The sequence below is a fragment of the Vulpes lagopus genome, chromosome 19 (genome assembly GCF_018345385.1).
Source record: "Vulpes lagopus strain Blue_001 chromosome 19, ASM1834538v1, whole genome shotgun sequence".
NCBI lineage: Eukaryota > Metazoa > Chordata > Mammalia > Carnivora > Canidae > Vulpes > Vulpes lagopus.
In genome coordinates this window covers 53,188,971-53,201,079 of record NC_054842.1, presented here as the reverse complement: position 1 = coordinate 53,201,079, position 12,109 = coordinate 53,188,971, and the positions used below count along the sequence as shown (strand labels likewise).

Below are 12,109 nucleotides of genomic sequence, written 5' to 3'. Positions count from 1 at the left end.
TCGTGACTCATACGAACAGCCGCCATCCCTATAGCCCCCTGCAGCCTGCAAGGCATTTTAACATCATTATACCCCTTAATCTTTCCACCAAGCCCGCAAGTGGTTATCATCATCATCCCCATTTTACCCACGGGAACCTAGGCTCAGAGGGTTTCGGGGCTGGAGCTGGGACTCACACCTGGGTCCTCTGGCTCCAGATTTCACCTTTACCACACCCTGTGTCTTACAGTGTCTGGGCTGGGCAAGGGGCGCACCCAACCGAAGGGGGAGAAGCGCCCCAGAGAGCAGCGGAACACGATGGTATTGAGCTGCGCCAGGCCGAGGAGGTCCAGGGCAGGCTTCCCGCAGAGGAAATCGGGTCACGTGATGCAAGGGGTAGGGTCTATGGGATTGCACAGAGGCTGGGGAGGTGGAAGGGGGTAGGGGAGAGAGGCTGTGCGGGGGCTTCCGGAGGAGCCCGGGGTGTCCGCTGTCGTCAGCACCCAGGATGTGGTTGGTGTTTGGGATCCACCGCTGTGCGGGGAATTGGAGTCACGCACACTGAACCCTTCCCGCTCATTCACCACCTTATTAATGGGCCAGGATCTCTGACATTTGCTCCACGCGATTGTCAGCATTTCTGCTTTACCTCGGGGGGCGGTTGGGGGGGGGGGTTTCAGCCAAGCTGCAATGAAAACCGTGCGCTAACGTGATTTGGAGCCGGAGCAAACATCGACTTTTATTAGGTTTGGTGAGTATTTGCTGGGAACCAGTTGAGTGCTGGGTGCTGTGCACAGTTGCCCTGCTGCGGGCGGAGGGCAGGGGTGCAGGGCGGCGTGTTCAGGCGTGCACAGGGAGAGGAGGGGGGTGGGGGGCAGGAGGGCTCAGACAGGGGCACGAGGGCCGCAGCACAGGACTCCCGGGATCCACCTGCAGCCCGGGATGTGGCGTGTGAGGCGGCCTTTGTCCTAGGGTCAAAGGGCGTCTGGGCCCCAGCTTGGCCCCAGCCCGCTAGGTCCTCTCCGCTCCGCGTGGCCAGCGCTGACATCCTCCCTGCGGCCCCCGTGCTCCCCTGGGGCTGCAGCGCGGACTCCGGGGAAGTCTGGGCTGTGACGTGCAACGTGACACCCGAGTCCGGGGCGAGGGGCTCCTGCTCTTTGGCTCCTCGTCTCTCGGAACCGGAGCGCCCGGGAGCTCTGAGCCGTGCGGGCCAACCCTGCAGAACCACCTCATGGGCCTGCGGGTGCTAACGGGGCGCCGGGCAGCAGGGCACTGGCCCCCTGCCCCACCCCCATGCGTGTGGCTCTTGTTACTGGCAGGAGGCCTTAAGTCGGCCCCCCCGAGGCCGGAGCAGACCCCTTAATTAGGCACCGTCCCCGGAGCCAGCGGGCGAGCAGCCTGGGCCTGGCCGCCCCGGCGTCGCGGGGAGCCCCGCCTGCAGGGCTGGCGGGGGCCGGGAGGGGGGCCGAGGGCCGGGGCATCTGAAGGACTCAGCAGGTTTACACTTCGCTGACCCGATGGATGAATGGGGCCCTGTCCACCCACATGGGGGCCTGGAATCTTCAATTATGGCAATTACATCAACAGGTCGGAAGGGCAGCACTTGCCGCTGAAGAGGTTCAGGGCTTAAAAGAAAAATCCTAAAGCCACTGGGTTTTTTTCCCCCCTTTCTTTTAAAGGGATTGGGTTGATGGAAGAAGACCCCCATCTGCAGTCTAATTGGGCTGCGGGAAGAAAACAAAGATGTAGCACGTTTTTCCGGGTGGAATCTGGCCGGCACGTGTTAGCCGCCTCTGGACTCCTGGCTCTTCCCCAGGGGACTTTGTGCTGCGGTCCCCGTGCTCGCCGTCGGCCCGTCGTCTCCCTGGGGGAGGGCCGTGCTCCCCCTCCGAAGCCCCGTGCACTCGGGCACCAGGGGACGGGGTGCGACGCTTGGACCAGGCCTGGGGAAGTCACGTCGTCCCTCCCAGCCTCGGCTTCCCTAGCTGGAAGATGGGCACAATGCTTTCTAGCCTTCCTCCTTCCCAATCTTTTAAAGGTTTTATGTATTTATCCATGAGAGACGCAGAGAGAGGCAGAGACACAGGCAGAGGGAGAAGCAGGCTCCGTGCAGGGAGCCCGATGGGGGACTCGATCCCGGGGCCCGGGGTCACACCCTGGGCCAGAGGCAGACGCTGAACCGCTGAGCCCCAGGCGCCCCGTCATGCTTCCTTAATGACGTCTTCTTCCTTCAGCTCACTTTACGCGACGCATAGAACACACGGATGTGCGGTCCTCAGGCAGTGAGCAGCTGAGATCTGGGGGAGTCAGTGTGCTCAGGCCCTCAGGAGTGGGGGCGCTGCCCAACCCCGAGCTGAGTGGGGGCCGCGTGCTCTGTGGTCATGCAGGTGCTTAGGCCTGCGCCACTCGCTGGTCGGGGGATCACAGGCTGGGCCGCTGCGGGGGGGCGGGCTGCGGTCCCCCCGATCCCGCTGCGGGGGCCGGGCTGCGGTCTTCCAACGTCTGGTTTGCAGAGCTGAGTGTACCGGGACATGCTTTCAACAGTCGGGGCGGCAAGGGCCGCAGCGCTCACGCAGGGCTGGGCAGCAGAGGGGAAGCTCGGTGGGGCCGCGGGGGTCGTGCAGGTGTAGCCTGGGAAGGGAGAGAAGGAGCTTGGGGGGCGGGAGGCCTGAGGGGGCTGGGGCGGCCGTCGGTCCTGGTCGAGCAGCGGCGACCCCGGTGGGAGTCACGATGGCCCACGCCGCGCCCGGCAGGGAGCAGAGGCACCCGGGCCCCGTGGGGTTCACTGGGCGCCCAGGCCCGTGCTGGGGCGTCAGCCCGAGGTCAGCGTCCCGCCCGCGCCGTCCACCGCCGGAGGGGAGCCGTCCTCTTCGGGTTTGTTGGCCTGTTGCTCCCTTTCCTCCTCACCCACCGCAGTGGGCGAGCCCGTTGCCACCCCGTGCCCCGCGGCTCGGGACCGACCCCTTAGCGGGGGACCCGCGGCGGCCTCCACCCGCGCCGCCTGGGTGCACGGCCGCGTTGCAAGGCACGTGGGCACCTCGCTGAGGCCTGTGCAGGACGTCCCCGCCCTGCTCCCCGCGACCGCGTCCAGGCTCCGGGCCAGGAGGCCCTCAGCCGGCCCACGGGTGACCGAGAAAAGCCAGCAGAGGCTCCGATCCAGGCGGAAGGGGGGGCTCCCACCCGGAGCCGCCGGCAATGCCTCTGGGGTCGGCCGGTCACGGTGGCTGGGGGCAAGGGGGCCGCGGGCGACACCGTGCGGCTGTGCGGTGCCCGCATGGGCTCCAGGAGCGTGGCCGGATGCTGCGGGGCTCCTCTGGCCCGTTCAGGCCCGTTCAGGCCAAGGGCAAGGACTTTGTCTGCTCGTAGGGGCAGCGCCCTTGGGTGCCGAGTTAATGTGTAACCAAACTTGCAAAAAGGTTTATCTGTTTGTCTCCGGCAAGGACGTCTGGGCAAATGGCTTTCTGCACCACTACCCTCGGCCTTCGTGCTCGTTCCCTGTGGGCAAAGGAAGGAGCTAGAACCGTCCCGGTCACTGGTCCCCTTCAGTTCTCCGTGGGCGCGTGGGCCGCCCGCTCCTGAGCGAGACGACCGCGGCCCTTAGGCCCTGGGTGGGGTGGAGCATCCTCAGGCCCGGCTGGATTCAGATGCGGACTCTTCCCCTTGACAACGTGGTGCTCGGGAGGGCTCGTGCCTTGGTTTCCCCTCTAGCACCACAGAGTGAGCTGCCCCTCCTGCTGGCTTGGGGGATCTGAGGGCCCGGGGCTGTGCTTGCTGGGACTCTGGGTGTGACCAGCCCCGCCCCCACCCTGGCTAGGGACGGGGCAACGGAGGGTTTCAGTCCGTGACAGGCACGTCCGTCCGTGGGGCAAGCAGGGGCCGTGTCAGCCCTGCGTCAGCCAGAACAGGAAGCTGCGGCCGGGAGCGCCCCACCCTGCGGGGCCCCTGCGGCCACCACACCTGTCCCCGGAGCCACACAAGCACCGCAGGGGAGGCAGCCCCCGCCCTCAGGCTTCCTGGGCTCCCAGCACCCACCGTTGTACCCCCTGGCCTGCGGGGGCTCCCCCGGCTCCAGCTGCCTCACCTCTGGGTGCTCTGCTGGCTTCCGGGGCCCCATTTCCGCCCCCCGCCCCGGGCAGTCTCATGTTTTACTTTGCAGAGCCGTGGGGAGCAGAGCATTTGGGGGTGGACGCAGCCTGGGCCCCCTTCCTCCGAGTGGAAACCAGTGGAGGGCACAGTGACCTCACGGCGACCCGGGGAATCTGGACCCGTCATCCGCCCCCGACAGGTGCGCCGTGGGGAAAGCGCGTCTCTCTCTGCTCTGAGCCTCGGGTTCTGGCATTTTGGTAAAATGCCGACGACGATGATTCCAGCGTGGGCACCTTGGTCAGGGTGCTCTGCGGCGCCTGCAGATCCCGGATGTGAGAGCGCAGGGTGAGCTCCGCGGCCTGGTGGGTGGAGGTCCGGGGACCCCCAGGCCCCTCCGGGGGGGGGCCCAGCCGCCGGGGCCCTGAGCCTCCAGGACTGGGAGACAGATGAAGCCCACACGGTCCTGCTTCTCGGGCTTTTCTTCCCGACAGAGTGCGCCCGGCGGGCGGTGAGGGAGCCTGGGGAAGTCACCGGGTGAGGCCGGGGGAGTCTGCAGAGGGGCCCCCCCACCAGCAAGCACAGCTGCACGGAGGACCCGTGAGAGGGTGGGGTGGAGTGGGGGGGCGTGCAGGGAGGGTGGGTGTGGAGGAGGGTGCCTGGGGGGTGAGGGGGATGGGGGTGTGGGGGGATGTGTGGGGGGATGCATAGGAGGATGCATGGGGGGATGCACAGGGGGGTGCACAGGAGGGGGGAGCGTGCAGGGCCCACGTGTGACCGGCATCCCCACATCCCCACGTAGGCGGGAGAAGAAAGTCCCGAAGGGCATGTGGTCCTTGAAGAAGCCGGGGATGAGGAGGGTGAAGCTCTGCCCCCCGGGCGGCAGCTTGGGTTTGGGCTGCCCGAGCGGTCCCTGAGGCTCCGGGGCAGCAGGATGCGGTGGGTGCTGTGCGCGGGGAGAGGAGGGAGCGGGCGCTTCCACTGCAGGGATCCGGGAACCCTGCCCCGAGGAGCTGGCTCTTGCCTCCAGGTCTTGAGGCGCGGGCGGGCCAGGCTTGGAGAATCAGAGGCGGGATCCTTTCCGGCAGTTGTGGTTCCGCGCCGCGTGGGTGGCTTCCCACACCTGCTGAGTCTTCATAAAACCCTGTTAGTTCCCGGCCTGGGCTTAGCTGACACCCTGCCGGCGCAGGAGAAGTCCTGGGGGGACAGGACAGGACGGGGACCTGGGGGGTCGCCTGGACAGGGCTGCACCGGGGAACTCCCTGGGTCAGTGGGGCCGTCGGTGGGGTCCTGGCTTTGATGGCAGATCTGTGGCAGCTCCCTCGGGCCCGAGCGCCTGCCGAGCCAGGCGAGCCGGGGCCAAGTTGGGGGCCGAGCCGGGGCCGGGAAGCTGGGGGGGCTCTCACAGTTTTGGGCTCCCCCGGGACTCTCGGCATTTAATGACAGGAGGGATAAGGTTGCAGGGCCCCAGGGTCCCGGTGTTTGCCTAGAAACTCAAGAAGCCCCTGGCGTGGGGCAGAGTGACCCCGTTGAGGGGTGTGGGTAACTGGAGAGAAAGCAAATACGCTGGCCCTGCAGATGGGGGGGCTTGCGGGGGACGGGGGCTGCACAGGGGGAGGGGGGAGGCAGGGGCTGGGCAGCTGCCCCGCCCCCCCACCGCCCCACCTGGCCTTGCCCACAGCTGCGCTCGCTTTCCCCGGGAGGCTAGAGCAGAACTGGGCCGCTTGGCTGATTCCCTTCTGCCCCCGCCGCCCCCTTGGGGGACACTCGTAGGAACGCTGCCTGTACGGGAGGCGACGGGGTAAACCGAGGCCGAGAGACGCCGCGGCACGTCCTTGCACACCTTCCCTCCCAGGTTCGCCAGCGGAGTGTGCCCTGCAGCGTGTGCCCTGCAGCCGCGTCTGGCGGGTCTCCTCCCTCCGGGCCTGTCCCCATCACAGCCTGGGGGACCCGCGCCGGGGGAGGGGGGGGACCCGAGGGCAGCTGGGCCGCCGCCTGGTTGCTGAGGTGACAGCCGGTCACCTGGGAGGCTTTAAAAGTACACACGCCGCCAGGCTCCGAGCCCAGACGTATGACTCAGTAGCCAGCCGGCCCGCCCCAGCCCTGGTGTTGACTCTGTGGGTCCCACGCTCGGAGGGGTGGTCCCCTGGGGCCAGGGAGGCCAGGCGGCACTTCCCTCGCTTGCACTTGGCAGCCGGCCTCCGCTCGTTAAGCCCAGAGGACCCACACGTCTGGGCTCCCGAATGCGGGGGGGACGCCGGGCCGGGCATTCCGGGCCCCCGGTTCCACGTCATGGAGGAGAAGGAGCCCTTCCCCGGGCGCGTGGTGTGTGCGGCCACGTGGCCTTGAGAAGCTTCCGTGGGCTGCGGGGAGCGCGGCCAGGAACGGGCTCCCAGGGCTCAGGTCTCCGATGGGGGGAGAGATCCCTGGGCCTCCCCTCCAGGGCCCCATCCCACCCCCAGGCCTGTGACTTTCCTTTCTAAACCCCGAGAAATGCTCCGGAAAAGGACGGTAATGATCCTACTCCATGTGCCCAAGACTGGCTGCTGGGGCCTTCCTGGGGCCCTCTAGCTGCCCGGGGAGGACGGCCGCCCTGCCGGCTCCATCCTAAGGGCCGCGGGATGTAGAGAGAGAGGCAGGGACACAGGCGGAGGGAGAAGCAGGCTCCATGCGACGCGGAACTCGATCCCGGGACCCCGGGGTCAAGCCCTGGGCTGGAGGCGGACACTCAACCACGGAGCCCTCCCCCGGCCCCAAATTCCTTTTAACTTAATGCCTGTTGGTGCTGCGGGGCCGTAAACTTCCGGAGGGTGAGATCTCATTGGCCTCACCGGGCCCCCCGGGTCCCCAGGGCCCAGCACGGGGGCTGCAGATGCCCAGCCAGCATTTGCTAAAGGGATGAATGAGTGAGTGGACGCCAGAGCGAGGCCCCAGAGGTGCACAGGTGGGCACGCGCACGTGCAGCCACGCTCACGCTCCGCTCTCTCCGCCCCACTGCTCTGTGTCATACGCAGGCTGGAGATGCCAGGATTTACCAGGGCAGCTGGCAGGGTGGCATCATGCCTCTGGAAATGACATCTGGGAATGAATGACATCCTTTGGGAAGAGAGGATGACGCTCCTTCCCAGCCAGCGCCTGCCTCCCCTCCCCACCTCTCAGGCAGAGGCTCTTCCGGGGGGAGCGATGATGCTCTCGTAGCAGGTGGTGGAGGGATCCCAGGGACAGCGGCTCGAGCGGGGGCAGGGATGCCGAGGGGAAACCGCTGCCTTTCCGGAAACAAAAGGGCCCTTCAAAGTCACTCGATATCGCGTCTTCCTGCCCTGGGCCTCCGCCAAGCCTCCCTCTTCCTATTGTGGAGCCGCAGAACCATCGGAGACCTGCGCTCGCTCCCGCCCATGCCGGCCGGGAGGAAGGGGCACAGTGCTGCGCCGGGCAGGCCTCGTGGACCCGGGGGGTGCCCGGTATCCCAACAGTCCTCATTCCACGTATTTCAAAATTTTAATAGCACGAGCCATCCGTGCAGTGGGCGCCCCGCTCCGGCCCTGCCCTGGGTCCACGCAGGTCTCCGTGGGAAGGTGGCGGTTCCTGCGGCCCCTTGGACGGAGGTGAGCGGCAGGCAGCTCCCCGCAGGGGCGCAGTTCCACGTGGTTCCCGTCTCCACCTCTGCACTTAATGATGCCTGCTTTTCCTTCTCGGTTATTCCATCCCCTGCCTGCTGGGGCACGTGGCGCCGGATCTCGCCTGCGAGCCGCGTGCTTGTCCCACAGGTCCCTCCCTGGACTGCGTTGAGTACTGAGGGGTGATGGAGAGTCAGGGGCGCGAGGGGCCTCGCTCCTGGGCCGCCCGGTGTAGTGACCACAGGCCGCGGGCGGCCGGGGGCCCTTGAAGCATGGCCCAGCCAGGCTGGGATGTACTGGGATGTGCTGTAAATGTGAAATGCTCACCGGATTTTGAAGATTCCATTATTTTTTTTTAAGATTTTATTTATTTATCCATGAGAGACACAGAGAGAGAGGGGCAGAGACCCAGGCAGAGGGAGAAGCAGGCTCCATGCAGGGAGCCCGACGCGGGACTCGATCCCGGGACCCCGGGGTCACAGCCCGAGCCGGAGGTAGATGCTCTACCACGGAGCCCCCCAGGCGTCCTGAAGATTCCATTTTTAAAATATCAAATATCTGATTCATCAGTGCATGTTTATTACAAACTGAAACGGTGATTTTTTGAACATACCGGTTAAATGAGAGATAACATTAAAATAAACCTTTTGACTATGTGGCCACCGGCAGATGTAAAACGATCTGTGTGGCTCACGTTTGCTTGTGGGCAGCGTGTTGCTAACGGGCTGGGCTTCTTTGGAGATCTGGGGCCCCAGGAGGGGGCTGGGGTGGGGAGGAAGGAGCCAAACTGCTCAGAAGCGGGGAAAGCAAAGATCGCAGCAGCCAGCAGGCCGAGGGCCGGGGTCGGGACCGGGTGTGGCGTCTGGAGGGCCCCAGAACCAGCCTCCCCCTTCCTGGCGTCTGTGGTACAGGATGGTGCCTGGGATTCGAGAACGCAGCCTCTCCGCTCCACCCCTGGAGCTAGAACAGCAGCCAGGACGCGGGGGAGGGGGGGGGTAATGAATGAATGAATGAGAATAGAAAGTGGAATGGGAAGATCTGAGTTTTCGTTTCTAGGTTAAATGTGAGACTCCTCAGAGAATCAGGGCCTGGAGGCCCCCAGAGCCTGCAGGACGCCTAGACCGTGGAGCCAAGACTCAGAATTACAGGAGTGACTTGCCCGAGGTCTCTCTGGGGTCTTAAGGACAGAACCAGGAGCACAACCAAAGAACCTCCCGGAAGCAGGGCTGTTACAGACTAGCATCTGCCCCTGGGGTTGTCTGCTGCCTTCGCAGCCTTGCTGTGGCACCCCTCGTCCTCGTCCTCCTGCCTCCCCATTTTCAGGGTGTGGGTGACGTCCTGCTGCTGGGAGCAGAAGGCTTGGGGTGGGGCCAAGAGGAGGCGGCCCAGAACCAAGGGCTCCGCATCCTCCAGTGCCCCAGGGCCAGAGGGGCTTCGCTCTGGACACCCCCCGGGCCCCTGGTCCCTCAGTCCCCAGACCCCAGTCCCTGACCCCTGGTCCTCAGCCCCCCAGCTCCCCAACCCCTGGCCCCCAGGCCCCCTGTCCTGTCCCCCCAGTCCCCGGACCCCCAACCCCTGACCCCTGGCCCCCGGTCCCCCAGCCCCCGACCCCCTGCTCCCCGACCTTGAGCCCCCTGGCCTCCCAGCCCCCTGTACCCCTGGCCTCCAGCCCCCCAAACTCCAGTCCCCAGTCCCCGAACCCTGGCCCCTGACCCCCTAGCCCCCTGGTCCCCCAGCTCCGGTCCCCGGCCCCCCAGCCCCTGGCCCCCTGGTCCCCCGGCCCCCCGCCTGCCAATCCCTCAACCCCCAGCCCCGCAGCCCCCTGGTCCCCCAGCCCCCCACCTGCCAATCTCCCGGCCCCCAGCCCCCCAGCCCCCTGGTCCCCCGGCCCCCCGGCCACCCACCTGCTGATCCCCCGACCCCCAGCCCCCCAGCCCCAGCCCCCCAGGCCCCCGGCCCCCCAGCCCCAGCCCCCGGCAGTAGCTGGAGCCCAGCCCCGAGGCGGGCGGAGCCGGCAGGCTGCTCTCAGCCCGGGAGAGCCGCCTCTAAATCATTCCCGCCCGGGTGGGAGGGGCGGCGAGGGGATTTTCATAGATTATATTGAAAGAATTACAATGGCGAGGGAAAGGAGCCGAGTTCCCACAGAGTGTCCGGTCACTCCTGTGGGGGGCGGTGGGAGCCGGGCCCGGCTGCCTCTTTCTCTCTGGGCAGCAGCACACACAGTTTTTAATAATTAAGTAACTTTAATTGTCCTGGGAAAGCCGAGCTCGCCTTGGGGCACGCCGCACAAACTCATAATTAATGTTACCAAGAGAGATTAGCAAAGGAGAACTGAGAAATGATTCACTTTTTAAAAAGCGCCTCACTGTTAAGCCTTATTATCCTAAGTTTAGAACCTCATTTATCTGCTTTGAGAAGAAAAAAAAAAAAAGGACCCGAGACCCAGAAACTAATGCATGTGAAATTAAAACTCCCTCTCTTTGTAATCTCATTTAAAATCATCAGATGAAAAAATAAATAAATAAATAAAATTTAAAAAATAAATAAATAAAATCATCAGTTGTGAAAATGTTGCCATTATTTGATTCCATTCTGGTGACTGAGGGAAAAAAATCAAAGACAGAGGAATATAGTTAATAAATAATCACGCATTCATACAAACTCCAGCTTTCTGCTGCTCTCCCCGTTGCTTAGAAATCATCGCATTTTAGGATTTTTTCCCAACAGCCTTCCTCTCCGGCCGGCCGTGGAAGACGCCCCATATTCTGCGTGATTTCGACGAGGAGTCCCGTGCAGCGACATCGGTGGGGCGTCCAGCAGGCCCACCGGCGTCTGGTGCGTATTTGATGAACAAACGACTGAGTGAGCACGTTCGTGCAAGGTGGGGGGACCCCAAGGGGAGAGGCCCCGCCTGTGCCTGGGGGTCGGGGGTGCTGAGAGGAGAACTGGAGGGGGGGTGCAGGAGCGAGGGTGCAGCTGCAGGGGCCGTGCAAGCTACACGTGGGTGGAAGCTTTCGGGGTTAGGGTGCAGCCAAGCAGAGACCGGGCCTCCGGTGGCCCTTATGCATGATTAGTAGCCGTAAATAGGACAGGCCCGGTGGCCCTAGCCGAGCGCGCTTCCGTGTGGGGTGGGTCTCTGCAGGCCCTGGCTTCCTCCTTCATTCAGACAAGTGTTTGGACCCTCAGTGGGGCGTGCCCCCTCGAGACCCGTCTGCATGGAGGTAGAGGGACGTGATGGGAACGTTGGGGAGCCCTTGGCTCTGGACCCAGGTGCAGGATGGCCCCCCTACCTGTGGGGGACTCTGCGAGCTGCCTGCTTCCTTCCCACTGGCCTCTCTGCAGCCTCTGGCCTCAGCCAGGGGTGGGTTCTGCGCCCCGAGACGCCCTGCTTCCCCGGCCTGCACCCCCAGCTGCAGGGGTCTGCACGCAGCCACCTGCAAGGACACTTTTCTTGAGGGCTTGGCCGTCCCCCGGATGCCGCTTAGTCCCGGGAGAGGCCGGGGGTGAATCGTGGGTGAATCGTGGGTGAATCTGCGGTGGAGGCTGATTCAGCTCAAGGTGTGGCTGCCCTCAAGGTCTCTGCCTGCAAGCACCCGTCCTCCCGGGGCTGTCCCTCTGTGGCTTCTGGGGAAAGGGCAGCAGGGGCAGCAGGGGCCTCCCAAGGGACAGACAGACAGACGCTTAAGCTCTGAGCCCGAGGGGCCAGGCCCGTGGGGGAGGTGGGCTCGGGGCACACAGGCCTTCCACACCCGTCCGGCACATCAGCCTCCATCGCGGGGGAGCCACACGAAAATCCCAGCAGGGGGATATTGCTGTTCCCATTTTGCAGATGAGGAAGCAGGTTTCAGAGATTTTTTTTTTTTTTTTTTTTTTTTTTTTTTAGATTTTATTTATTTATTCCTGAGAGACCCAGAGAGAGAGGCAGAGACCCAGGCAGAGGGAGAAGCAGGCTCCATGCAGGGAGCCCGACGGGGGACTTGATCCCGGGTCTCCAGGATCACACCCTGAGCCAAAGGCAGACACTCAACCGCTGAGCCACCCGGGCGTCCCTATTTTTTTTTTTTTTTTAGGTTTTGGAGATTTTAAGTTGACGGAGGTCGGGAGTCCAGGTCCTCAGGAGCGGTGGCGCGTCACAGCCCGAGACTCCCCCTGGCTCTAAAGTTCTGTGAGTTATGCTCCTTGGCTTTTCCAAAACGCGATGCCATCTAGTTAATTATTACCCTGGAGCTCAGACAACATTTATTTTTTTTTAATTCTCTCATCCTCCCATCATCAATCCGCCGTTTATTCAGCTTAAATGCTCATGTGTCCAGAGAAGCCACCACACGCTGTAGCTCATCAGGGAGGCTGACTTGCAGCCCTGTGCGGACTACGACTTCTAGGTTTTAATCACATCGCCCCGGCCAGCGTTCAAGGACGCAAGCCACAAG

General features: G+C 64.1%; 1 long non-coding RNA gene across 1 annotated transcript; it reads left to right on the top strand.

The window, feature by feature from the left end:
• Positions 1–3,454: 3,454 nt before the first annotated feature.
• On the top strand, positions 3,455–8,234 carry LOC121478516. The gene is made up of 2 exons (XR_005984506.1): positions 3,455–4,410; positions 7,077–8,234. It is a non-coding gene; the product is annotated as an uncharacterized LOC121478516 (long non-coding RNA).
• Positions 8,235–12,109: the final 3,875 nt, after the last annotated feature.